The following is a 27,178-nucleotide window of genomic DNA, read 5'->3' on the forward strand; positions in this document are numbered from 1 at the left end:
TTCTATGTTGCAAAATACTTTTTTAATAAAAATCACTATCTTTTGGGGCGCCTGGGTGGCTCAGTTGGTTAAGTGCTGACTTCGGCTCAGGTCATGATCTCAGGGTTCATGAGTTCGAGTCCTGCCATCGGGCTCTATGCTGACAGCCTGGAGCCTGTTTTGGATTTTGTGTCTCCCTCTCTCTCTCTGCCCCTCCCCTGCTCTGTCTCTGTCTCTTAAAACTAAATAAACGTTAAACAAAACAAAACAAAACAAAACAAAACACTATTTCTTATGCAGAGCTCTTGAAAGCAGAGGCTTACCTGGTCAGAGGAGTCACGAACCAGAAAAGGGTAGTGAGGCTTCCCAAGGAATACATCACAGAAGGAAAGCCACTAACTAAATGGGCTTTAAGCCACTTTTTAATGCACTGCAGAGACACAAGTTGAAAGAAGGTATTAAAGCAATGGAAATGCAGTAACTTTTATGTCCTGCCTAATATTTTGTCTTTTCCGAACATTATTCCAGGAGATGCTCCAAGGAAATTGATTCTTCAGCTTGGCTGCCATGTCTCCTAATTGGGAAATTTTCTCCCTTCTGAATCTTAAATTGAGCCCTACCTTTCCTCTTCTACCCTGAAACGTGACGTTCAGGAAATTAATGACTAGAGCCTCTGGCATTAAAACTCTTCTCCTCCTAGGGATGTTTAGTGCATCACATATTATATATTTGCAAGCTTTTGGGGTTCAATTTCAATAAATATTTATTAAACACTGTATCCTTTTCCTGCGGCTGCTATAGCAAATTACTACAAACTTAGTGGCTCGAAAGGACATAAATTTACCATCTAATTGTTCAGTAAGTCAGAGTCTGACAGGGACCCGCTGGGCCACACTAGGAGTGTCCCTGCTGCTCTGGGATGGCTGCTTTGGGAGGCTCTAGGGAAGAACCTTGTGTCTTATCTCTGCTGTTTCCGGAGGCTTCCGCCTCCCACGGCTCATGGCTCCCTTCCTCCAACTGCAAAGCCAGCAATGACGAATTGGGTCCTTCTCGCATCACGCTTGGACCTCTGCCATCATCACCTCTCCCTCTTATGAGGACTCTTGTGATTACCCTGGGCCCACCTAGATAATCCAGGATAATCTCCCCATCTCAGGGAGATTAATTTGATTGCATCCACAAAGCCTCATTTGCCATGAAGATAACAACCCATAGGTCCTGGAGATTGGTCCACGGATACCTGTGGACGCTTGGGAAACTGTTCTGCCTCCAGTAGCGTTGTTTTCTCCTCATCCTCCCCCTCTCACTCCCCCTCCTCCTTCTCTTCCTCCTCGTCCTCCTCCTCCTTCTTTTTTAGAGAGAGAGAGAGAGAGAGAGAGAGAGAGAGAGAGAGGGAGGGAGAGAGCTGGGGAAAACGTGAGAGAAAGAGAAACAGAACCTTAAGCAGTCTCCTCGCTTAGCAGGGATATCAACACAGGGCTCGATCCCAGGACCCTGGGATCATGATCTGAGCCGAAATCCAGAGTCGGACACTGAAATCCAACTGAGCCACCCATGTGCCCCAGCATTGATTTATTCTTTCAAAAAAAAAAAAAGTTTCTTGAATACCCAAGGTGTGTTCAATACAGCTGAGCAGATGAATAGAATACTGAAATATTCTATTTCTATTTCTAGAATAAATAGCGTTCTATTTCTAATACTGAAATAACGGATCATGCTTTACATGGTCACAATCAAAGCAAATACTAACTAGCTCAGATAAGAGACAGGGTCTCTGTGTTCACCCAACACTCGCTGTGTCCACTGGGTCCAGCCCTCTTCCCGGGCTTCTCCCACGTCTTCCTTCTTGTATCTGTATCTGTTGCAGTCTTAAGCGTTCTTCTCCACCAAAGATCAGTTCTCCAAGTCCTGCAAAGCAAAGGTGGAGATGTGCTGAGTACACAGTGGGGAATGCAAACTGGTAGTTACTTCGTACCACTGTATAAGGCTGGGAATGGAATCCCAGCACCCTTCTTGTTTTTCCCTATGTGTTAATCGTTTTGTTCTTTCTTGTTTTCTAAATCTGTAGGAAGTCACACTGTTGTAAAATTCAAAAGTATTTTTAACTGAGTCTAATAGTCACATTAATCAGTTTAATTAATAGCAGGTAATTTTCTCAGGGCGCCTGGGTGGCTCAGTCGGTTAAGCATCTGACTTTGGCTCAGGTCACAATCTCATTTTTTGTGAGTTAGAGCCCCCCGTTGGGCTCTGTGCTGCCAGCTCATAGCCTGGAGCCTGCTTCCGATTCTGTGTCTCCCTCTCTCTCTCACCCTCCCCCCTGCTCATGCTCTGTCTCTCTCTCTCTCAAAAATAAATAAACATTAAACATTAAAAAAATAGCAGGTAACTTCTCCAAGTTACAGCTCAATATTAGCTTCATAGTGAGGAATAAATGAATATGAATTTTATAACGATGCAGGTTACAGGTCAAGTCGAGCTGCAGAAGAAGGTAACTGCTGGCAATGGCATGCTTTCCTGCCTTCTGAGCGCTGTCACCTTTAAGACAGCCCCAAATGCTCGAGATCGAATTGGGACAGATCTGGAGGCCAAACCTTAAAGAAAAAATAATAATAAAACAAGAATCATCACCATATTCTGAGCAGTCCAGTGAAATGAAGTCAATTATCTAAAGTCTTACAGGGTTTGGATTTATGAGACACAGAAGTGACCATCCTATGTTGGAACAATGACACAGCAGGTTCTATGAATGACCAGGACATTGGGTAATGTTCAACCAATGTCCACCTAACTACAGTAGACTCTAATGCCAACATCTTTACCACCAATAACAGTGGTACCTGGTAGGATGTAGACTTGGAAGTCGGATCGGCACGCTTTGGGTCCTAGATAGCACCAAGAACCCATGGAAACTTGGACAAATGCCTTAATTTTGGTATGAATTTTTTGTTGTCAAATGAGGATCTCGAGCTACTGTAAATGAATTTTAAGATTTTTTTTCACTTAAAAAGTATATGTTTGGTCTTCAATGCCCAAATATTTGGGTCTCAGGTCACTTTTATACCCTTACAAAATCATTGATAATTCCAAAAAGCTCTCGTTTATGTCAATTCTATCTAGTAGCATCTTCAGTGTTAGATAATAGAGCATAGAAAAGATTGTAAATATTTATGAAGTTATTTGCAATTAATAAGACATCTATTACATGGTAGCATAAATAACATATGCCTGTGAAAAATAACTAAAAAACAAAACATTTCTTGCTAAGATGGCCATTGTTTGACATTTTAAAAAATTCTTTTAATGCCTGGCTGAATAAAAAGAAATTGGATTCTTATACCTGCTCCTAAATGACTCTGTTGTTATATCAAAGGTCATGGAAACTTTGGAAAACACCTAGCATATATATACCCTTATGCAACAAAGAGAGTAAAAAGGCAAATGATGTTGTAATATTAATGCAAAACCTGTGGGTTTTTTTCTTCTTTTCTTAAATTTAAATTCAAGTGAGTTAACAGACCATACAGTCTTAGTTTCAGGAACAGAACCCAGCGATCCCTCCCTTATACATGACATCCAGTACTCATCCTAACAAGTGCCCTCAATGCCCACCCCCCATGTAGCCCACCCCCGACCTGCCTCCTCTCCAACAACCCTCAGTTTGTTCTCTGTATTTAAGAGTCTCTTATGTTTTACCTCCATCTCTGTTTTTATCTTTTCCTTTCCTTCCCCTATGCTCATCTGTTTTGTGTCTTAAATTCCACATATGAGAGAAATCATATGACATTTATCTTTCTCTGCCTGACTTATTTTGCTTAGCATAATGCCATCTAGTTTCATCCACGTTGTTGCAAATGGCAAGATTTCATTCTTTCCATTCCGTTGTATATAATACATATATAATATATATGATAATAATATATAATATTTCATCATATATATATATATATATATATATATATACCACATCTTCTTTATCCATTTGTCAGTTGACAGACATTGAGCTCTTTCCATAACTTGGCTATTGTTGATAGTGCTGCTATAAACATTGGGGTATGTGTGTCCCTTTGAATCAGCATTTTTGTATCCTTTGGATAAATATCTCGTATTGCAATTGCTGGAAAAAGTAGGTCTGTACTCTCAGAAACCTTAACGGTATCTCAGGGCCCCCCCAAGATGTTTAGTCATCAGGAGTCAGCAATGCCTCCCACTGTTGAAGCAGGACACATCGAAGTCTGGTTCATTGACCTGCAGTGTTGACCCTTGTTTTTGATATGAAAACCATAGCTCAACAGTCCAGCAAGTTCTTTAAGGTCAAAACAACACGGTGGCTTTTCCCATTCTTTGTTTTGCTTCTCATCCTAATATTCCCAGTTGCAAGGTAGCTGTCCTGAATCCGAGCATCACAGCACGACTTTACTGGTTCTTTACCTCCTGGTGGGGTTTTGTAAAAGCAAAGAAACAGTTCCCAAATACCCAGCGAATCTTCTCTTTAACGTCCTTGGCTGTGTTCACACCACACACCCTTGCCCAAACTCAACTCTAGAGAGAAGGATCAGTCCCTAGGGCTGGCTTAAGAAAGAGCCATCCCCAGAAGTGGGTTTGGCCCTATGGTACCCTAGGTTGTGGCCACGCTGACGAGAGTATGTGCTTTCCAACAAAGGAGAACTGGACACTGTGAGAAGGCAGGCGACCCCCTGCTGCTGCCCCCAAGGGATTCGAGAAGTATAAGGTCTGATACAGTCAAGGCATTACAAGTGGAGGAGTATTCCAAGTCCCTCAGCGATAAGGTGAGCCAATTATTCATCGCACCAAAGCTCCTTTCTACATGACTTCCAAATCACCGTCTTCATGCTTGGGTTGCACAACATCCAACAGAATTTAGTATTATTTCAAGGCTCTGGTGAATTCATGAAAAGTGTTAGAAAAGTGCGAGGACCTCCTTCCCACAGCTAATTTTTCAGCATCCATCACATGTACTGTTTCCGCGAGAAGCTAGAACTTCAAATAAAGAAACATCAGTTTGGGGCTAGTTTATTTATTTATTTTTCAGTTCTGCTTATTTTGGATTCATGTTAGAATTTGTGCTGGCTTTTCTAAATATGTTTATAAACTTCTGTAGTTCTTTATTATTTTTATTTCAAGCTTAAATAAACTGTGTATCCTGCCCTTAGCTATTTGATGCGAAAAGGCGATTTCAAGTTGAAAAGGCAATGGCAAGTAGTTCCTGAGGCTTATTAGCGTCTTATTGTGGGCATAATTCTTCTTTTTCATCTTCCACTGTGATTACCTATTCAAAGGAAGCACTTAGTCTCCACTTAAAACATAGGAAGACTTTCCATTACCATCCACTGGAAGATTGTGAGCCAAGCAGTAAGAGACTTCATAAGCACAGTACAAATGCCCTAAAGCAGCACATAAGAAGCCACAGCCCCTCCATCCCAAAAGGACATGTGAAAATCCTGATTTTTTTGCCGAATAATCAATCACAAAAATAATTTTCCCATGCTTAAAATGTGTGCAACACAGTGAGAGTTTCTAAAAAACAAACAAACAAAACAAAACAAGACAAAAACTCACTTTAGGCTAAAAATAGCAACTGACATGCCAAGGTACATTCATGAGTGTTTACTTCTAATGAATCTTTAACAGACACCACAGTGATTAGAGTCTAACCTCACCCCTTTGAAGTCAACAAAACCCAGGGCATCAACTTTCTCCAATCACGGGACGCTTTGATCAGCTCTCGGGAGGACAATCTGGGGGGTATGTAACAAAGTTCCTATATTCATGCAGAGCAGATGTGGGTTTACACAAATAACTCATGGAGAGCTAGGAATCTTTCAGAAATTAGGCAGATATTTTGTGCTGATATTGCCTATCAGCACCGGCAAAACATGGGACTAGGTTCTGCATCACATGATTTGGAGAAAGTCTTCCCTGAACTCTTACACTCATTGAAATGACATTTTATGGCTTCCGTTTAATTTTTTGGTAAGAGTAAGAAAGCGTTACTGTAATCTGCAAAGCCTTGGTGCATCTGATTTTGAAATCTGCCTCCAGCACGGCTGTTTCTTCTGGTGTCCATCCATGTGCTGGAAGAGAGGCTCCACACAGGACCTTGGTGCAGTTGCCATGAGAATGCACCCCTCGGACTTCCTACTACAGAAGCATAAATGGCTGGTGCTCCAGCTTCTGTATCCATGACCACAATCGCCACCCACAGGTTATTCAGAGACAACCACCAAGCCTGGCGGGCTCTCCCCATAACATACAACATGCAGTCATTGGCAACTTTAGTTCAAGTCTTCTCTTGGAAGGGTCTTCCCTGTGGCCCAAGATTCCTCCTACCCAGCTCCCCCTCCCTCCCCCCGCCTTTCACAGGTGTCAGATCCACACGTGACCCACATGCCCTACTCCATACCAGCACCCAGCACTATCATTCTCTTGCATGTCTAGTCCTGTCTTGGTGTCTGTATCTAGGCAGATCTGGATGAACTCACTTTGCTTCCTGGATGTTGACCAGAAGACACCATACTTGAACAGAATGTGAAGCCTCTGGTAAATTATAAACACAAAAATAGGCTCAAAATATGAATTACAGAATTTTCAAGGTGTAAAGTTTTATCATCGCCTGATACATGCACAAGAAAGAAGTTAACAAAGGCTTGGCTGACAAAAGACCTTCAACAACTGCACACTAAAAACTTGTGAATGTTCGAGAACTTGTTTTGGATGCAGTTGGGTCCACTCAGTGCATGGGTGCAGGATAAGAATAAGCTGCTACTGAATCACAGCCTCGTCGGGTTGGCCCCGCAAGCCTGTAGTGAGGGGAAGTCCTCTAACTGGGCAGAATGTCAGGTGTCTCACCTGCTTATCCATATTGTATACAAAGAGAAGTAAGCAAGGCAAGATGTATAAGAACTCATTGGCAGTGACAAATGGCTTGGCTACTTAGGGGCCTGGATGAAAAAGATTGGAATATTGTGTACAAAGAGGTCCGGGGCCTATGCAAGAAGAGACATCTATGGGGATGGTCAAAAGCAAGCGAGTCTTCATATCACACATTAATGTGCCCCAGAGAGGGTCCGCCATGGATTAATGTCCTTCGGAGACCATCCACCATGGAAAAAATACTGAGTAGCCATTTAAACAAAAAGGCTAGACCGGACGATGTCAGCTGGCTTCCCTCTTGGGTTATCCTGGCTCTGGAACAATGAGCACATAAACAGAGTACCACGGTGTCACGAATCAAGGCTAGTTGGGCCCAACAGCAAAGTTTCCCCTTCTCCATGGCTAATTCACTACTGGTGCTGCAGAACATCCAGCCTGAAAACAATGAAGACCAATGCTGAGCCCCCCTGGTAAAACACCAACACTTGAGGAGGTCAACTAGCCTCTCAGTAGCAATTTGATTCCCCTGGAATGGACAACAACTTCCCTCGCCTGGCCTTGATACATATGTTCATTATGGGTTTGCTTTTCCTGCCTTGTAGTACCTGGGCCAGCACCTCTCCTCCAGGACCCGCTGGAGTTTAGTTGTCTGAACCATGTCATGTTGGACGGAGCGACCCCCATCACAGCAGAACTCCTGAGGAGTGAGCACCCACCATGGAATCCAGTGATCCTCTCCCATACCACACTACCCCCAAGGTTACTGACCTGATAGGGTAATGGGGTGGCCTCTTGAAGGCAGAGCTAAGGTGCAAGCTTGGGGGTGATACCATATGATAATGGGATGCCATTCTCTATTACATATCATATACCCCAAATCAAATACCACTATAAAGTGTTGTGTCCATAATGGGTAGAATATATAGGTCCCAGGTGTGAAAATTAGAGTAGCCCCATTTTCTTCACCCCCAGTGACTTCCTTAGTAAATGTGTCCCTCTTGTCTCCAAAATTCTAGGGTTTAAGAGTGAAACACTTCCATCATGATACACAGAGTCCCATAAACTGTCAGCTACACCTCCTGGCCAGTGGCTTCAAAGTCCTTGTGCCAAGAGACTGGCAGACAAGAAAGAGAGGCCATCTTTACAAGCATAATTGACTGCAATCATCAGGAGGAACTTGGGCTCCTATCATAAATAGGAACAGGTAAAAAATAGATGTGGTACCCAGGTGACCGAGGAGGGCATCTCTTCACGGGCCCCTGTCCAATTTTGAGGGTAACTGAATAAAGGCAGTGGCCACAGCCTGAGAAAGGAATGGGGAACAGGAACTGGGTTACCTTAGGGAGAATGAATGGGTCCACAGATAAGCTGCGTGGACCAGCAGCGATGCTGACCAAGACAGAAGGCGATCTAAACAGAGTAGTGGAAGGAGTGGAGCGACTTGAATCCTTTGAAGCTCTGTGAGCAGCTGCAGTGATGGGTCCACATTTTGTAACACTAGCCCGATTCTTGACGGGTCCCCAAGGCAAGGCCAGCCCAGACCTTGGAGGGGTGACAGGTGGGACGAGGAACACAGGTTGGGGGGTGGCAGGGGGGACTCAGTGGGGGACGCAGCGTGTCTCCTAGGCCCCCTTCAGGGCAGAGTGAGTGTTTCCCCACCTGCCAGCAGCACCCCAGCCAACTTCTACCCGGGGAAACGGCCTTGGCTGAAGGGCAATGTGAGAGAACTAGGTTCTGTTCCCTAAAAACTGTGGGCCTGTTTTCAGGCTAGTCAGCTTTAAGAGAGATTAGGTGAGGAATTCAGGGATCTTGAAGGTGAGTCTTTCAAAGCTGCCCGTTTGCCCCAAACACATGCAGGAACTTTGTGTACCTCCCAGGGTATTTATACCCCAGTATAAAGAACACCTGTCTTTATCACGTCTCACCTGGACTATCGCCACACGATCCCTCCTGGAGTTCTGTAGACACTTTCCTCAGACACTGATTGCAGCCGGAGGGGCATTTTAAGAATGGAAGCCACGCCTCTTCTCCGCTAATCCTCTCCAGCTGGATTCCCATTGTTCTTGGGATAAAGAAACAAATTCTCAGCAAGGCTTACTGGCTGTGCAGCACCCGGACCCTCCAGGACTCCGCAGTGTCCCTTGCATTCCCTGCGGAGGAGCCCCCCGCCCCCGACCTGCAGCTCCCTCCCTTCCAACGTAGTGTCTCTTTCACTGTCTTCCTTCTAGAATATTCTTTCCTCCTTCCCTTTTTACCTGCGGCGTTCTATTCAAATTTCAGATTTTCTGCTGACATTTTGCTTTCTTGGGAAAATCGGGCAGATAACCAGAGAGGTTAAATCCTCTATAACAAAGGTGACGGTGTGTCCTGACTTCCCTGGGACCATCCAGGCTACTGAACCCTCTCATTCACTGATTTAATCTGTCCCCCAACCTGTAATCTACTCAGTTACAGTTACTTGTGTTTCATCAAAAGTATCCCAACTATTGAAAATACGTATTATTTTATTTTTTTAATGCCTGTTTCCTTAGAACAACTGTACGAACTATGAAGGCAATAATATGCCTGCCATGTCCATAATTGAATTCCCAACGGATGTTAGCATCACTGGCACATGTAGATGATCAACAAATATTTCTTGAATGAATGAGAGAGTGACTGAAACATCATGGCACTGGAACATCCTCAAACTGCTTTCACCAAGAAGAACTGTATCTGTTTATAGCACCACCTATTTTTTATGGCAAATTTCCAACAGGCTGAAGAGTGGGGAATACTAGCATTTACAAAAGTATTAGCAGGGATACGATGGTTGCAAGCCTTGTTTTAATTTCCGTTTCTTTGATAACTAGGAACATAGACATTTTATCCCTAGTAGTTACATTCCATTGTAAATTTTCCATTCATTTCCCGGGCTCTTTCACTTATTATTGTCCTTATAATGTTATTTTTGTCTGCAAACAATTTTATTTATTATAGGTATTAATTCTCTATATGGTTTATTTGATGCAAATATCTTCCCTATTACTGTTTTCATATTTCTTTCATTTGGGCTTCTTTTCGTCTTTTATATGATTAACACTTTAATGGCAAAAATCTGTCAACCATTTCTTTCATGATTTCATTTCTTGTCTGGCATACTTTTTCCGAAATTGTGATAAGTATTTTGTTTTCCATTCTTTTTCCTGGTTTTTCATAAATTCTTGGTTGATTTTTAGCTCTTGGCCAAATGTTGTTTTGATATGGTATACTTTGTGGTTTTAAATAATTTTCTCTGTGTGATTTTTGCCTACATAATGACTTTAAAAACAGCTAACTACAGATAAACCTTGGTCCAGCTCCTTCCAATTCAGAGCTATGATAACACTTGCAAAATACTGAGGTGCTGTTTTGTGTTCAAACAATATCATGAGATCAGTCCCTGGGCAGGGATGTCTGGAAATCTAGGAAGGAGGGCACGTGCAAATCTTAGGAATTAGGGTGTGTGCATGAACGTTTATGGACCTCAATGGCCCCGTTTTGTGTGAGGCTGCATAAAGTCCTCTGAATCAATGTGTTCTGTAAAACGCTGAGAGCATGTAGCACGGAATTTATGTGAATGATACATGGAGTTGGGGTAGCTTCTCTTTGTACACAGGATAGTCATCCTACTAAATGCTGTGCAATGAGGAATGTGATCCCTAACAACATGACTTGTCCTTAACCATAGGAAGTGAAAGTCTTGGTCTGGTAAAGCTTTGCACAGGGGAGGCGTAGGGAAGGAAATTATAAAGGCTCGACTGGAGGTTTTCTTTCCATCTAGACTTCAGAAGAAGTCAAAGATGACAATAGTAGTCTGACGTTCTTTTAGGTCGAGTTTTGTCAATTGTTATTTTCTTGATATCTGCTGATTGATACCTTCCTGGACTTGCACACACACCCTTGTGGGGACGTGCAGACACTTGGATGGCATCAAAGGTGTACTTACAGTCCCAAGGACCGTCAGCCCTTATACACAGCAGCTGATCCAACCGAACCAAGATGGTGGCTCAGAGACGTTCTACGCACGTCTGGAGTGGGGAGAGGGTACAGCTACACATAGTTGAAAATACTCACACTCTTACTCAGTGGGCAGCACATTCAAATCTCCGCAGCAGACACACACCCTTTTAGGCCAGGTTGAAACTTAACGCAAGATTGAGATTTCTGCACTCATGACCTACACGCTGTCAAAGAGTGTGTTCCTACAGCTAACTTTCCATCATTAGCTTCCAAAAGCCTCAGAGTAAACCTCATTTGTATTCTTTCTTTTTTCTCAGAGAACTAAGGAGATTTCAGCCCATTTCTTTTCATTTATTTGAAATAAAGATTAGGACTCTCATTTGTTTCATTGCTTTCATTTTTGAGGAAAAAAAAAACGATGAATGCTTCCATGCATTTTTTTTCAGCACAGAATAAAGATAGGAATTGTCCATTAGCCACAATATAGCCGTTGTCTTTCTCACTCTCTTTTTAGTTAACTGGATTAAAATTTGCTTTTATGGATATGATTATTGCTATTTCCTTTTATGATGATTGCCATGTTGTTTTCTCGGTTCATCTGACCTTGCCCTTTAAATGTGATGGTGACTTCATTCAGATGGTGTTCCAAAATGCCAAACTTGAGCATGAAAATAGAAATCGTAAAAAGAAAAAAATAGATCAGTTTTTGTTTGCTTAAAAAAAAAAAAAGATTTAAGGAGTATATCTCCAGTAATTAATGCATTGTTAACCTGAAGATCAGACTCAGGCAATATTGAATCCTGCTTTTAAAAAATGTCCCCAAGGCTGGCTTGCCCTCTTGTAAAATGCATATCATCCATTCAACAAATCTTTATTGATTATGCCAGTCACCATAATAGGTTTTGGCATTACAGCACTAAACAAAACAGACAAATCCCTGACCCTTTGTCTGAGTTTTGGATACTCAGCAGATGGGATCCACCACATACACTCATTCAGCGTTCTCTTTCCGTAGCCCAGAGTATTCTGGTATCTCTCTTGTTTTCTTTCCTCTCAGCCTTTTGGGGAGAATTTTCATAGTGCATAAAACTGAAACAAGGTAAAAAGATATCTTGAGAGACCAAGGCTGTTCCCCCAAAATGTTGCAGTGTTTAAAATGGTACCATGGATACCATGGCTGAATGGTACCATGGAGTCCTCCATTTGGCTATAAAAGGGAGAAAATGAATGTTGCTTTTGGACCCCCAAGTCACAGTGTGGGCTCCAGCAAAGCATCTTTTTTCTTTTTTTTTTTTTAATCCTGTTTGATAATCTGGTATCTACAACAAGTCGGATGTTGACATGTCCAGCACTTAAGTTTTTTAGAGATTAATCAATTTGTACTGAAAAAAAAAAATGACAATGGAGCAAGGACAGTCCCACAGGACTCTGAAGAACCAGGAAGACAAAAGCCTCAGACATTCTGTTCCTGGATAAATGAGACTTTCTCACGGGTCTCTGCATGGTGCTTTGGCCCCCAGACTGGACACAGAAAACAACTATTTTCCAGCCCCATTTGCTGTGGGGTAAAAACTAATTACCCAGCTGTTGCTTCTGGACGTGAAGAGAGAAGCCTTACGTGTACTCAGTGATCACTGGTGATTGATGAAGTTGGCTGAGACCAGGGAAGAAAGGTCCAAACACAAGCCTAGATCTGTAGAAACAGGAGTCCCTACATGAGGCAAGAGCTCAGCGCCCATCCAACTCAAACGGATCTCGTAGACGGAATCCTCAAACACCTGCCGTGGCTGTGCTGGGATTGGCCCATTTGCCAGATGATCTCCCAGGACGGGATGCACTCTTGTGTGTGGAGTCACAGGGGGAAAGGTCAAAACAGTTGGGAGGGATGCTGGAAATTTGGACAGGTTTTCGTAAGCTGTTCTTGTCACAGATGATGGTGTATTTCTGAAGTCAGGGGCTCGGGGATGAAGGGAAGGCTGTGGAGGAAAGTTCAGGGGAAGATCCAGGACTATGACTCACAAGCCTTTAGGGCTGGATTATCCTCTCATTGTGTTTTCAACATCCTCTCCCCCCTGCAGAAATCTCTTGCAACAAGGTTGAGTGGATTTTTAAAACATTAAAGGGCATGGGGTTCCTGGGTGGCTCAGTCAGTTAAGCGTCCAACTCTTGATTTCTGTTCAGGTCATGATCTCTCAGTTTGTGAGATCGAGTCCCATGTTGGGCTCTGTGCCGACAGCGTGGAGCCTGCTTGGGATTCTGTCTCTGCCACTTCTGTGCTTGTGTTCTTTCTCTCTCAAAAATAAACATTAAAAAAAACATATCAACGAACATGAAAATATATTTTAATTGCCATAGATTGAGATATTTACAATAAATGTAATTAGACGTGTGCTGTATTATTGCAAAGAAAGAATGAAAATCACTAATGTACGAATTTAATGCCTGCTGTAAATAAACAGAACAGAACAGAACAGTTTGAGCTGATAGGCTGCCAGTTTCCTATGCACACCTGGCCAACTTTTTAAATGCAATGAACCCCCCTCAGTAATGTTGTGCCCTTTCAGCCCAGAAAAGCACTATCTTTCCCAACTTTCTCAAGTTTTTCTCTCTTTGCCTATTTTTCTGGAAGCCAAACCGACCTGTAGCTGAAGCTTTTCTTCCGGATCTTCCTAGGTAATGAACTCTCAAGCTTAATAAAGGAAGTGAGAGGCCTTGGGGGTGGGGGTGGGGGGATGGTTCACTTTGGTGAGATTTGTGGTGATGCTCCGAGCTCCTTGGCCCACCGCTGGCTTTTCTGTTGCCCTCCACATGCACGTTCTACCTTGTGACCGACCGTAAGGGTTTCCTTATTCGAAGTACTTCCCCCAGAGATGTCGAGGAAGGATGCCCTTTGGCCATTTCCTTGGTCTCACCCTCTGAAGCTTAAGCAGGAGGCCAGTGCCCAGAACCAGCGTGCACCTGTTCGTCCCGTTTCTCCAGGGCTACTGAGTTGTGGTCCAACTGCTGATCCTCTCTGGAGAGCGGCATTCAGGGGGATGGAGACCACCAGGTCAACACCACATTCTCCCCGACACATCTGGGGCATGGCTGCTGTCTCTGGGGAGCTCCTCGCTCACCGGCGACAGAATGATGTGCTAAATGCGGGTGTTCAGCGTACCTGGCCACGTCCCCTCAGTAGGCGGGAAGGTCGGGCGAAGGGAGCAGGGGAGCAGCTGAGTCGATCACTAAACCTCTGATGTTCACCTGAACTTCCCATGCCCCAGCCTCAACCACAAATCCCATAGACACAAGTGGAGGAGACCCTGGGCTCCTGGTCGCCCGCGTCCTTCCACGAGGCTGAAAAAAGAAACAAATGGGCAATGTTTGCTATTTAACAGTATTACTGCTGAGTGCATAAATGGAAAATGAAAGGATCTTAATTATGTAGAGCATGGAAGACGGAGAAGCCTACTTCAGTGCTTCTGGCTTTGTTTGAAAAGTGATGGTTCCAATAGACCTCAGGGCTGATCTGTCAGAGCCCTGTCCTGCCTGTGAGACCAGGTTCTCTCTGGGAACATTTGGTAACTGGGTCTCCACCACACACAGGGCTGTTGTCTCAAAGGCCTATTTGCCTATCTGTTCTCCTCATTCCCTGCAGGGCCAAGCATGGAGCTCTATGTGGGAGACGACGGGGGCAGGACCGATTCTTCCCCCGCAAATGTGAGGAGCCCCCTGAGCCCCTATATTCCCCAGACGGCGGGGGTCTGTGGAACAGTTTGTTTTCTGTAAACTGGAGAAGCCGTCTCTGTCTGCGGTCTGAGCTCAGAGCTGTTGATTCCAAGCTTTACTCTTTTACTGGCTCCTTCCATGGCCTTCAGCCACAGAATCCCTCAATTTCCTCATCTGTATAACTTGGAAAAACAGCCTGAAACGCCCAGGGATTAACCAATTAGGGATTTCATAGGATCTAAAAATCTCTTTCATGGTTTTTCAGTATTACTTTACTAGGGGTCTTGTTAATATGCTTCTTCTGTTGCAGTTTCGTAAATTATAAGTAATAAGTGATTTTTCCTTTGTTACATTCACCCCTATTGATCTTTATTCTTGATTAAATTTACAGTTAAATAAAGCCTTTTCACTTGGGGTTTTCCTTTCTATTTCAAAGAATTTCTCAGCACAAGGAAGGCTATGCCTTCACACGTCTGCTTCCAAGATAAATTGCTTTGTGTTTTTGAAGCTATCTATCTAAATGTTTCTACATCATTTCACTACAGAGGAGGACAAATTTGAGAGAGGGAAGAAAGGAAGAGAGGGAAGGAGGTAGAAAGAAAGAAAGAAAGAAAGAAAGAGGAAGGAAGGAAGGAAGGAGAAGAAAAGAAAGAAGAGGGAAGGAGGGAAGGATGGAAGGAAAAAAGGAAGGAAGGCGGGAGGAAAGAAGGGAGGGAGGAAAGGAGGGAAGGAGGAAAGGAGGGAGGGAGGGAAGAAAGGGAAGAAGGAAGGAAGGAAAGAAGGAAGGAAGGAAGGAAGGAAGGAAGGAAAGAAGGAAGGAGACAGGAAGGCAAGCATATTTAAATGCTTGTTACAGAAGAAAAGAGGCTTGACAGCAGGCTGCCCGAATGCATAAAGGTTGTTCAGTGTATTTCTCTATGTTGAATGTAATAGAACAGAATTGATAGATGAAATATTCTAATACAAGTTATGAAACCAAAGATGTATCTACTATCCATGTCCAGAAGCACATACATGCAATGAAAATACTTCCTAAACTGTAGTGAAATAAGGAGTTATATGACTGAATTATTTTTAAAGTAGTACTTTGTTTATAATAATGTCTTCTTATAATCCCTAATTTCTAATTAATGCAAACTAGGTCACCCACCTAGCACCCTCTGTCATTACCCAATTACTGCCCTTCATAACAGAATCATTCTGTATTACGTTTAAAATCAGAAGTGTCTGAAAATTTCTTTCACTGATGGCCTTTTCCTAAGTATACTAATAGCACATGTTTTTCTGTACACCCTAATGACTACAATTTATTTTTATACAAAAAGTTTATTCCTTTCCAGCACCATGAAAAGGGTATGTTTCCCTTTTCTGAGACCAAAACATGCTCCCTTTTTATCCAAGACTTTCATGGCTCTTCCATTTAACTCATAAACACATTCATTCTGTTATATAGTGTGTCCTGGGAATAATTCCAGGAACAACAAGTCCCATCCTTGTCTTTTCAGTTTTAAAGCAACTTTATTTACTTATAAAAAACCCTTCCAAGACACAGGCAGCCCTGCAGCCCCCAGGAGGCCCTGCGAGCTAGCGTGTTGGGGCTCTGTGAGGGGCCTAGGTGCCACCGTGACCCCGAACTGTTTCCATTGTGGCTCCAGGAGGTGCAGAGAGGGCCGTTGTCTGGACTTTTCCCTCATGGGCTATAGGCATCATGGTCACCCTGAGAGGCCGCATTCTGGGCCCATGACTAGGATACACCTTGACCTTCATGGTTCCTCCCACTGCTTCTCACAGATCAGAGGGAAAGAGGAAGAGACCGTTCCATCCCAACTGGCCCTACTGGGTTTGGAAGGAAAGAAATGACACTGTGATGCAGACAGACAGTGGAGTCCAGGGGATGTAGGGAGGCCAGTTCACAGTTCAACTGAGTCTTGAAGAACAAATAGCCTACAGTCCCGGGAAGTTCACGGGGTGAGGGGGGGTGGAGGTGTGTTTCCAGGTGCACAGGGTGGGGGGGGGGCATTTCCAGGTGCACGGGGTGGGGGGCTGGTGTTTCCAGGTGAAGGAAGCACAAATGTAAAGACTTCTTGTGAAATAACGCCTGTTGTGTCCAAGGACAGAAGACAGCGATCCCTAAAGATCCAACACTAAGTATAGTTAAGGTTACTTGTGATCTCTCAACGTCTATCACTGGCCACGAGGGAAAGGTGAGCCCATCAGGAGCAGTAATGTGAAAACCACAAAGGTGATGTGAGTTCCTGTGGAAGGAAGAATGGCATATACATGTGCCCACCTTGTGCAGGGACGTAGGTGCAAGGACATCAGAACTGGCCACCAGGGATTCTGTGTGTGGTGGGAAAACAGAAGTGCCCTAGGCGGGGGCAGGAAAGCCAGAAAGAGGAGGTGATCATCGTCCAGATGACGCACAGAGAGGCTTGAGGTGCCTAGAGCATGTCTATGGTCTATGGCAGTTGTGCTCAGCCAAAGAGCACTGAGGACCAATAAACACATCCTGGTTTCTTTCTCAAGGCCAGCACAGTCGTGAAACAAGGCCGTGCATCTTTATGAAATCATATATTCCCACACTGTCTCCACACCTGCAGGCACACATCCCTGACCTCTCTGAAGATCCTCATCTGGAAACCTTCAGCATCAGTTCTACAGTGTCCTCACATGTTAGACAACGACGAGAAGTTTCCTCTTTTCTGTGTGCTTCATGAGCTGTTTGGACTCAATGCGCCTTGTCAAAATCAATGTACTTCATGTGTAAATACACAGACAGACAAACATCATATGTCCACAAATTTCATGTAGCGGTTCAGTTCAGAATATGTTTTTTAAGAGATCAAGTTCCACACAGCCGAGTTCCCTCAGTCCATGTCCAGCACTGTTGAACATGATGTGTGGAAGTTGGATGATTCCCCGGGCAATGGTGTCCATGGATTTCACTCATCATTCCATGACTTTTAAGCTTTGATGTAAATTTGTACAGGCCAGAGTTGTGGATGGAATATAAACCTTGGGTACAATGTAGAAGAGCAAACTGTTTGTGGCTTTTGTGTTTGAGAGGCTCACACATCCTGCTGTTGAGCTCAGCACCCCCTCCCCCTGCACTGAGCCTCCACTGATCAGCTGACCCCCAGGCCCAGCAGATGTCTTCTTGGCCGCTGGCTTCTGCCCTGTGGACGCACCCCCTTCTCCAGCCCATCTCAGCCCCTCTCCTGGGACAGTGTTTTCTACCACCAGCCTTGTCTCTGAACTGGAAACTTTTCTTTCAAAGTCATTGCACAACTTTGTAACAAAAGAAGGTACTGAGGACAGAAGGATCTGTAGCAGCTCCAGGCTCTGAGGCATGGCGACTACAAAAGAAATACTCACAGACTAGAAAGTGTATCAGTCAGGGTGCAGCGCTTGCTAACAAACACTCTTCCCCTCTCAGGGACTATAACAGCACAGGTTGATTCCCTGCTGGTGTTCCACGTCATTTGGGGCCAGCCTTGGCTCTGTTCAGTGTTATCTTCAGTCTGGGGTCCAGTCTAATGGAGTTGCCATCTGCGATGCTATAGATCTTGATGCAGAAGGAAAAGGGAGATAAGAGGGCCTGAGCTAGCTTATGAAGCCTCTGCTCAGGGATGACACATGCCACTTTGTCTCACTTCCCAACGTCAGCACAAGTGACTTGCACTCAGCAAGGTGGGGGCCGGGCTTTCACGATCCTTCCAAATCTTCTCTCTGAAGGAACAGTTGATGCTCCTTGGACAAGCCTGATATCTATGGGCAAAGAAGTATCATGTCCCCAGGGAAGGAAAATGAGTATTTTGAACAATAATAAAATCCACCCCCAAGACATTGGGCTTTCCCTGTTGCACCACACTTCTCCCTTGACTTCAAGTACTCAGTCAGCCCGGCCTTTTCCCAGCAAGAGCGGATCTACAAATTGCAAGACCCTGGGCATGGCGGCAAAACACTCTGGAACATACAGAGCTGCGAGAATTGGTGTTGAGTAACCAAGTCATTGCTCCCATCAGCATGTAGAAAGACTACTTTCAGGGTGGGAAGGGCTATCAACCCAAAGATCATATGAGCAAGAGTGTGGGAAGCTGAATTCTAGCACTGGCAGTTACCACATGGGTTTCAACTATCCCGCCTGACACCCGCAGGGCAGCATTCAACTCCTACCCTGTCTTGTCCGTGTAACGCAGGCATGAAAAATTCAGAACATAGATGTCAGTCAATAAAGAGAGTAAAAGTCTATCAGGGACTTGAACAAAGATGTTCTCGCAGAGTAAGGACCTCATGGCCCTGGGGAAGCAAGGTAAAATGGAGTTTAATTGTCTCATTTAAGAAACTGAGATTATTTTATTCACATAAAAATGCCTTCGCCAAAAAAATATAATTGCTGAGACCATAGACAACACCCAAGAGAGGAGTTCTCTGAATCTGTAGCAAGCTTTAAAAGCTTCATTTCCCTCTTCCGAGTGTGGTGCAGAAGATCAATTTAGCTATAGAATTAGCAGCAGCAAGAGGTATAGAAAATTGCATGGTGGAGCCTGCAGGAAAAGGCTGACTGGGAGAGGATTTCTGGATGGTGTGAATAATTTTGAAAGCAGGACACGCAGCATGGAAACAAGTTTTAATTGTCCTGCACGACCGTTGCAAACAGCCAGGCTGGTGCGTTAAAGACTCCCCGGCAGAGAGGGTCAGGTGATTGGGCAGGACCTCAGGCTGGCCAGCCATCAACTCCAGACACCGTCACTTCCTGGAAAGCCTCCACACAGAAGGGACCAGTATTGTCACTGTAATTGCATTCTTGTTGTGTTGTGCATCGTCACAAACAGCACACTGGTCTGTGACAGAGACATGCCGTTACCGTACGAGTGTGCATTATACTGACGAGCGAGTATTCCTTCTCTCTAATTTTCCATGGAGACATATATGTGTAATGAACGTTGGAATGATGAATTCCATAATTACAAAAACTCTAGAGTCATATGCAATGTGTCCACCCCCTGCCATGAAGTTCACGAGCAGAAAACTGATGCTAAGTAAGAGAAGTCTAACAGCGTCATCAAAATGGGGAATTTCCAACACCCAAGTCCACGGAGGCTGGTTTGACCCTATCGCTCACAGAAGCGTCTGTTGTGAAATGAGGGCTCCAAGTCTCTGCCCTGGTATTAGGGGGTGGGCAGAGGACGAGAGCAAAGGGCATGAGGAAACACCAAGTGGGGAACCCAGAGTCTGGTCAGGAATGGGGCACTCATCAAACATCAAATGAAAAAGTGAGGATTGGAAACACGTCTGGAGCCCTCAACAACTGGTCCAGGGGTGATGTGAGGAGAGTTGTAGCCCAAATTCATTTGCAGCATCCAGACGGGCCGGCCCCCATGTGTGCACACCGGGTATGGACTGGTGTCAGGTGGGGCAGGACCTCCCACTGCACCGTGATTCATGGCAGGAACACGTCTCCCACAGGAGAACACATGTGTGCACACACCCCCAGCTCACACACCGCTGAAGGGAGGTTTGAGTAACACCCGTCTTTATCAGCCATGATGAACGCTGGCTCCTTCTCTATTCCATTCAGTTATTCCATTCAGGTCCACAGCCTTAGACAGGTGGACCAGGGTCTGAGCAGAAACAGACATGGGTGCCCCGTGCGAGGGACAGAGGCCAGCAGTCCGTGGACACCACCCTTTGGTGGCTTCTGCTGGGCCAGGGGGCCTGTCCCGGGGGAGCAGGAGGCCTGGTGGCCTCAAGGGGAGGGAGCTCTCAGTTGCAGGAAGTGCCGGTCTCAGGGGGGAAGAGGAGGGGAGGCCGGGGAGGAGCAGGTGGGAGGAAGGAACCTGTGCATCCAGCCCCAGTGCTGCAGCTGAGGGCAGGGGGGCCAGGGATCTCCACCCCAACATTCTCCTCTTTCCAGGGCCTCCACTATCTCCTACAGGGATAACTGCAGCCATGGAACTGGGCCTTCTCTCCAGCCATAAGTGATTACCCAGGGCTGCAGTGATTGTAGCCGAGGGGACAGCTGAGCCCCTCCTCCACCGAGGACAGCCGGGACATCGTGCAAATAAAGGAGCCTTCCTCTCATGCTCCTACCCCAGCCTACCTTCTGTCTGCTCTGAGGAACACACCGGTGGCTGGTTCTTGTGCCCCTCCCTCAGTGCCACAGGCAGAATTGGAAACGCCCACGGTCCCCCCAGGACCTGACACGAAGTCAGAGGACACAGGTGTGGTGTTGACTCCGGTGCTGCTCTTCTGGGTCAGGAGGATGTCTCCCTTCTGCACACCCCCGCCCCTTGTCCAAGGCCCACTGTTCCCCAGAAGGCAATGTCCACACTGCAGGTAGAGGGTGCAGGAGACGTATGGGGTGGGGGGCGTTTCTGCATTTCACTGGGCTAGATCTCGCGCTGCCCAAGTTAAAAAAAAAAAATCGGATGCACACAGAGATAAATATAGCATCCCAGGGAGTCCGTCACAGTGCCAGCACTCGGCAGGGGACGCCGGATGGTGAGGTCACCCTGCTCCCCCTTCCCGGGGGCACACGCATGCACGGTGCAGACTCGGACGCTTGCTGGCCCACGTCCACTCAGGGCTGCCCATGTTCCAAGCTCCACCCTTTCCAGCTTCATTATTCTCTTGGCTCCTTTTTTCCCTCTCCTGCTTCCAGCTGACCTGGCAGCGAACCCAGGTTGAATCCTCTGGCCATTTTCTATTTAGTATTCCATCCCGGTCTCTCCTTGGTTACTCTGCTCCTGGTGGAGAAGGTTCCAGTGAAAGAGAAGTCCGGAGAAACAGGGGCACCGTGGAAAGGATGTTGACAAACCGTTCTGCCTCAAAATGTACAAAAGCGATGGAGGTATTTTGTTCACACCAATTACGAAATCCCGTCAGGCCAGCCACACCCCCTCTAAGTCCGAAGCAGGGTCCGGGAGTTTTCACTTTCCAAATTCTTCTCAAAGTAGGTGGTTCAAAGAGTGCTTTTTAAAATAAAAATATGTATATATTTTTATTTTTAAGTTTATTTATTTTTAGAGACAGAGAGAGAGAGAACAGGGGAGGGCAGGGAGAAAAAGAGAGAGAGAGAGAATCTCAAGCAGGTTCCAAGCTATCAGCACAGAGCTTCATGCGGGGCTTGAAGCCATGAACCATGAGATAATGACCTGAGCCAAAATCAAGAGTTAGATGCTTGGGGCGCCTGGTGGCTCTGTCGGTTGAGCTGTCGGACTTCGGCTCAGGTCATGATCTTGTGGCTTGTGGGTTCGAGCCCCACGTCGGGCTCTGTGCTGACAGCTCAGAGCCTGAAGCCTGCTTCGGAGTCTGTGTCTCCCTCTCTGTCTCCCCCTCCCCCACTCATGCTGTCTTTCTCTCTCTGTCTCCCTTTGTCTCTCTCTTTCAAATAAATAAACATTTAAAAAAAGAAGAGAGAGACACTTACCTGACTGAGCTACCCAAACACCCCAAAAGAACACTTCAATAAGATCAAAGACTGATTCTCAGATGTTAGACATGCTCAAATCTGCCATTCCTTACATATATAATTTCTAGAAAATTCGAAAAAATTTAGAAATGTAGAAAACACACTTCAATTTCTACATAAATATCCATTTTGTGGGGAAATTGCAATGCTGAGCACAGAACCTCTCCTAGTAGGTGACGTTTATTGAGCATTTATGTCCCAGAGATATGCTTTGCTCCATTTTGCCAAGAGGAAATGGAGACACACACGGACTAACTAACCTGTCTGGAAGCAGGCATAGTGAATGGGTCCGTGATACAAACCCAGTTTGTCTTGCCCGTCTGCATGCTTAACTACAAAAATATAGCCTCTCAGCATTTAACACCCCACTCTAGGGAGCTAAGAAAAGAACCACTGTTTATTATCCGTCCGTAATTATTGTCCTATAATGTTGCTTTGTAAGCATGATATAATGAGCTGAGCACTGTTATGTCAGGAACAAGCAGATACCATCTATCAGGAAGAGAGCATTTGAAAAGGCAAAGACAATCATCTAAATTAACTCCCCAAGCTGAGGGATAAAGCTAGCTTCACTGGAAGGCTTAGGGGGAAAAAAGTTCTTTGTTCATTAACAAATGTAGACAGAAATTGGCCACACGGCCCTGTTTTGAGAAAACCTCTCTTCTGGTGGAGCACTGGTTATGAAGACCAAAACCATTATTTTTCCACTGGACGGAGTACGGGCCATCAGGTTCACCATCATATTTACCAGTGGGTTTGTCGGGGGGCAGAGAAAACTCATTTGATTTTTCTATTTATTGGCAAGGATAAGGGATTAAACGGGAATAAACTGTAGGCATCTCATTTGTGGGCTGAGGGAAACAAGCTGGGCTCTGTCTGTGATCCCTTTGGCTTTATCTTTTCTCTCACCTGGAAACTTTGATGTCAAAAATATTATCCATTTCCAAACAGTTCTGATAACCCAGCAACACAGGCTTGAAGGGTTTCGTTTATAAGAAATAGATACATAGCCTTTTTCTAGAAAAAAAAAAAAAACACAACACTCTGATTTTCCTGGGATTAGACAGTCAGCATACAATACGGTTGCTTAGAAACTTTCCTTTTTCACACACAAATGCTACATAAAATAGCTTCCAACAAAGGAATCGAGTGTTGCTAAGTAAAGATATCTTCCCAGTGACCAAATCCTTTGCCAGAGGTGACAAATATCGGTTCACAAAGACAGTTAATATCTGTTAATATCTGTTCACAAAGACAGCCTTTTGTCTTATGTCATGGATACGAGCTGGAACCAGGCACAGATTTTATTTTTGTGGTTTGTCTTAAAAGCACTCATAATACAAGTTTAAGGCACCTAGATTTGGTTCAAGGGTCTTCTATAAAGTTCTTTTCTTGCCAATGCTGTTAGGGAATGTTCTGGCCAGACTTTTGGCCATTTGACATCTTCTGCTGCATTGTAATTGATGATTTGACCAGTTAAAAACCTGTGGGACAGGGGATTGTCACAGTCCCCTCCTCCCCATCCCTGCCTCACTGGCGACCAGGTCCGGAGTTAGTTTCATTACACCTGCGAGTGGCGATCCTTTCTGTCACGTCCCCGCTTCATCTTCGAGGGTTTTACCTCTACTTTCACATTGGTTGGAATTCTGAGCAAGATTTTAGAAAACCACTCCATTGGATGTGATCCCAGGTTTCTGAAATTTCCCAAGATTTAATCTGTCTGCCCACCTTTGGCTCCCTTTGGACAATATTCAGTAGAGTCTGTGCCCGGCACATTCAAAGTGCTCTTTATATATTTGCTGAATAAATACAGAGATGAATGTAAATTACATTTCATAGTAAATTCTCTTTTAGTTTTGCATTATAGACTAAAAAGAATATTTTTTTTTATTGTAAAATAAAGCCCACATGCAGAAAAACACCCAGAACAAAGATACAGCTTAGTGAACCGTTGTAAGGCCCACACCAGCATGCACGAACAGGATAGAAGCTCTTCCGTGGGGCCTGTGCCTCTCAAAGACTCTCCGTCCTCACCGACTTTTGTGGCAATTACTTCCTTGCATTTCTTGACAGTTTATGCGTCCAGCTGGGCATCCCTGCATGCAATTATTCAGGTTTGCTCATCAAAAAAAGAATTCATATTTTTTAAAAGTCTCTTTTTGGTCACGTTACCTTTCCCATCTTTTATTTCCCTTACAATTACACTGTTCAGAAGATCTGGGATACGTTATTTGGCCCGCAGAGCCTTCCACAGTCTGGATTTCGCCGACTGCATTTTCTTTGTGCCGTTCAACGAGCTCGTCTGTCCTTTGTTTTTCCTGCGAACTGACAGCTGAGTCCAGATTGATGCCTTTGGCAGGAGCACGGGCGATGTCAGATTGTTTCATCACAAGGCACAGAATATCTGGAATGTTCTTCCTTTTTGCTGGGTAGCTGTTGTTTATGCCCACAGCCTAAGTCCCTTCCTTCACTGGGGTTGCAAACTGATGCTATTTCAATTCTATCATTTCAAAAATAATGCGGAATAAGTTTAAAGCAAGAAACGTTCTCTCATCTCTTATTTGGTTAGCCAATGCTACATTTCATATTTTAAAAACCAGGACAAATGCTTCATTCTTCCCTTATGCAGTTGTAAAGACATCTCCAAAATGCAATTATTATTTTTTAATATCGTTATGAACTTATGAATTTAAATCTACTCGATGAGGGTTGTAATTCATTGAGTTTTTTATTCTTTTTGAAGTTCAGATTTTTCTATTTTGGCCAGTGGAAGTCTTCTGAAATTGGCTGCTGAGTCTTTTGACTTGATTCTGCTAACCTTGATAGCCTCCTCGCGGTCTGGTATTGCAAGGTGCTCCAACTCTACACTGAAGGTCTCCTTCTGCGGATCTGGAGTCAGCCATTTCTCTGAGAAGGCCAGTTTTCTTTCAAAACAAGGCCACAGTCTAGGCATTGGGACCCTTCATTGCTACCCGATGGATTATTGTTTTGATGCTTTTCGGTAAAAAGAGTTTTCAACTAGATACTTAATAGATTGAGAGAGATGATTAATTATCTATTTAATCATAAAAATATTTTAAGTATATATCAACGTTTTCAATTATTTTTTAAATTTTTTTAATGCTTATTTATTTTTGAGAGAGAGAAACAGAGCAAATGAGGGGCTGAGAGAGAGGGAGATACAGAATCCGAAGCAGGCTCCAGGCTCTGAACTGTCAGCACAGAGCCTGACGTGGGGCTCGAGCCCACGAACCATGAGATCATGACCTGAGCTGAAGTTGGCCACTTAACCAATTGAGCCACTGAGACGCCCCCCACCCCCGTTTTCTTCCCTCAATGTTTTCAATTTAAATCCAGGTTGAAAGAGTTTATATTAGACCAATTCTATATTAAATATATGCCTACTTATTTCAGACTAAGAATCCTGGCTCTGAAAGAGGAAGATGGTGAAAAGCTTATAACATCCTTTAACTACCGATCGCTTTCCCACATCACAGAAATAAGAGTCTCAGAATAGTAGTAACATTAAATGACCAGTCCCAATTTTGATGATTAAAAATAGTTAAAATCCACATATGTATCCATATTCTCTCTCTGTCCTTTCTTGTCCTCTGCTCTGGAGGCATTTTGTGTCAGCTCCCCATCCCTCGCTTGGTCTGGCTCCCCTCAGTGATCACAGACTCCATCGTCACTACTGGGACTTCCGTCAATTTTTCTGTAATTGCTTTGGCTGCCTGGAGCTAGTTCTTTTGTAGATTCTGCAAGAAGAGAGCAGGGAAGAAAAGTCTCCAGATTTGTCCATGTTATTTATAACATTTATATATTTATAAGTCTGTCAACTTATGAAGAACTCCTTCTTGTGCTGATCTGTACAGTTTTAGAAAACATGGCAGGGGCACCTGGGTGGCTCCGTCAGTTAAGCGTCCGACGTCGGCTCAGGTCATGATCTCGAGGTTCCGTGAGTTCGAGCCCCATGTCGGGCCCTGTGTTGACAGCTCGGAGCCTGGAGCCTGCTTCGGATTCTGTGTCTCCCTCTCTCTCTCTGACCCTCCCCCCCCACTCTCTCTCTCTCTCTCAAAAATAAAATAAAATAAAATAAAATAAAATAAAATAATCTAGATCGTGTCTCTAGATCTGACCACAGACCCTTCACAGTCCGTCAGAACGAACACCACAGATCAGCACCCCCCACTTCCTCTCCTGGCTCTTTGGGGTTTCTTCTATATATCACCCCTACCGCTGCTCACACTGCTTCCCACACAGACACAGAGAGTGTGCAGGCCTGTGTGGGGGGACCCCTCATTCTAGCAACTTGTGTTCAGGCTTGCTAGAAGACCCTTGCTATTTCATTTTATTGTAAATGTTGTCAGTGGATTTTTTTCTTTGATCCTGTAAGTGCTGTTTCCATCAACGTATTTGGGGAGGTTCAAAACCATCTTAGTACCATCATCACCATGACCAATAATCATTCTTTCAAAGTCTTCTGATTATCTCATGTGCTTATGTTGCTGCTTCAACTGCATTCTTGAGTCCTTCAGGGTTAAGGACTTCAACACAGATCTTTGGTTTTATGTGCCCAGGGAAGCCTGTGTCTATGGCTCAGTGCATGTGAATTATATTAAATGCATTAAGTTAGTGGAAATTTAAAGCTGGACCGAATTGAGAGGTTAGCTAGTCTGATGTTTTCAATTTCTAGCACAGGAATTTGTGTTCTGTTTTTTCTAACTATGCCATTACTCTGTTTTTTAAGTGTTTTTATTAATGAAAGGTCCTAAAAAGTATAATGTAACAAGTTTATCAGCCCGTTCTTTGAGTTTTCTGAGTTTTTAGTGTCCTTAAGAAAGCTTTCTCCTTCCTGAATAATTGTGAGAGAGGTCTTTGTGGGAATCTGTATTATTTGTATGTTTATAAGGGTTTATTTTTGTTATTGATTTTAACAAATGTTTAACCCAGCTGAAAGTTATTTTGGAGTTGGCAACGAGGAAGGGAATGTCACTTCGTTATTTTTTCCTGCAGATGGAGATTCAATTGTTCCAACACCATTTGTTAAATAATCAAACCGGTTTTCCCCTGAAGGACTATAACTACTATTTATATTAAAGTCATGTATATATTAAATTTGTTTATGAATTTACTTACTTTTTC

This window comes from Panthera uncia (genome assembly GCF_023721935.1).
Source record: "Panthera uncia isolate 11264 chromosome A1 unlocalized genomic scaffold, Puncia_PCG_1.0 HiC_scaffold_16, whole genome shotgun sequence".
Lineage (NCBI taxonomy): Eukaryota > Metazoa > Chordata > Mammalia > Carnivora > Felidae > Panthera > Panthera uncia.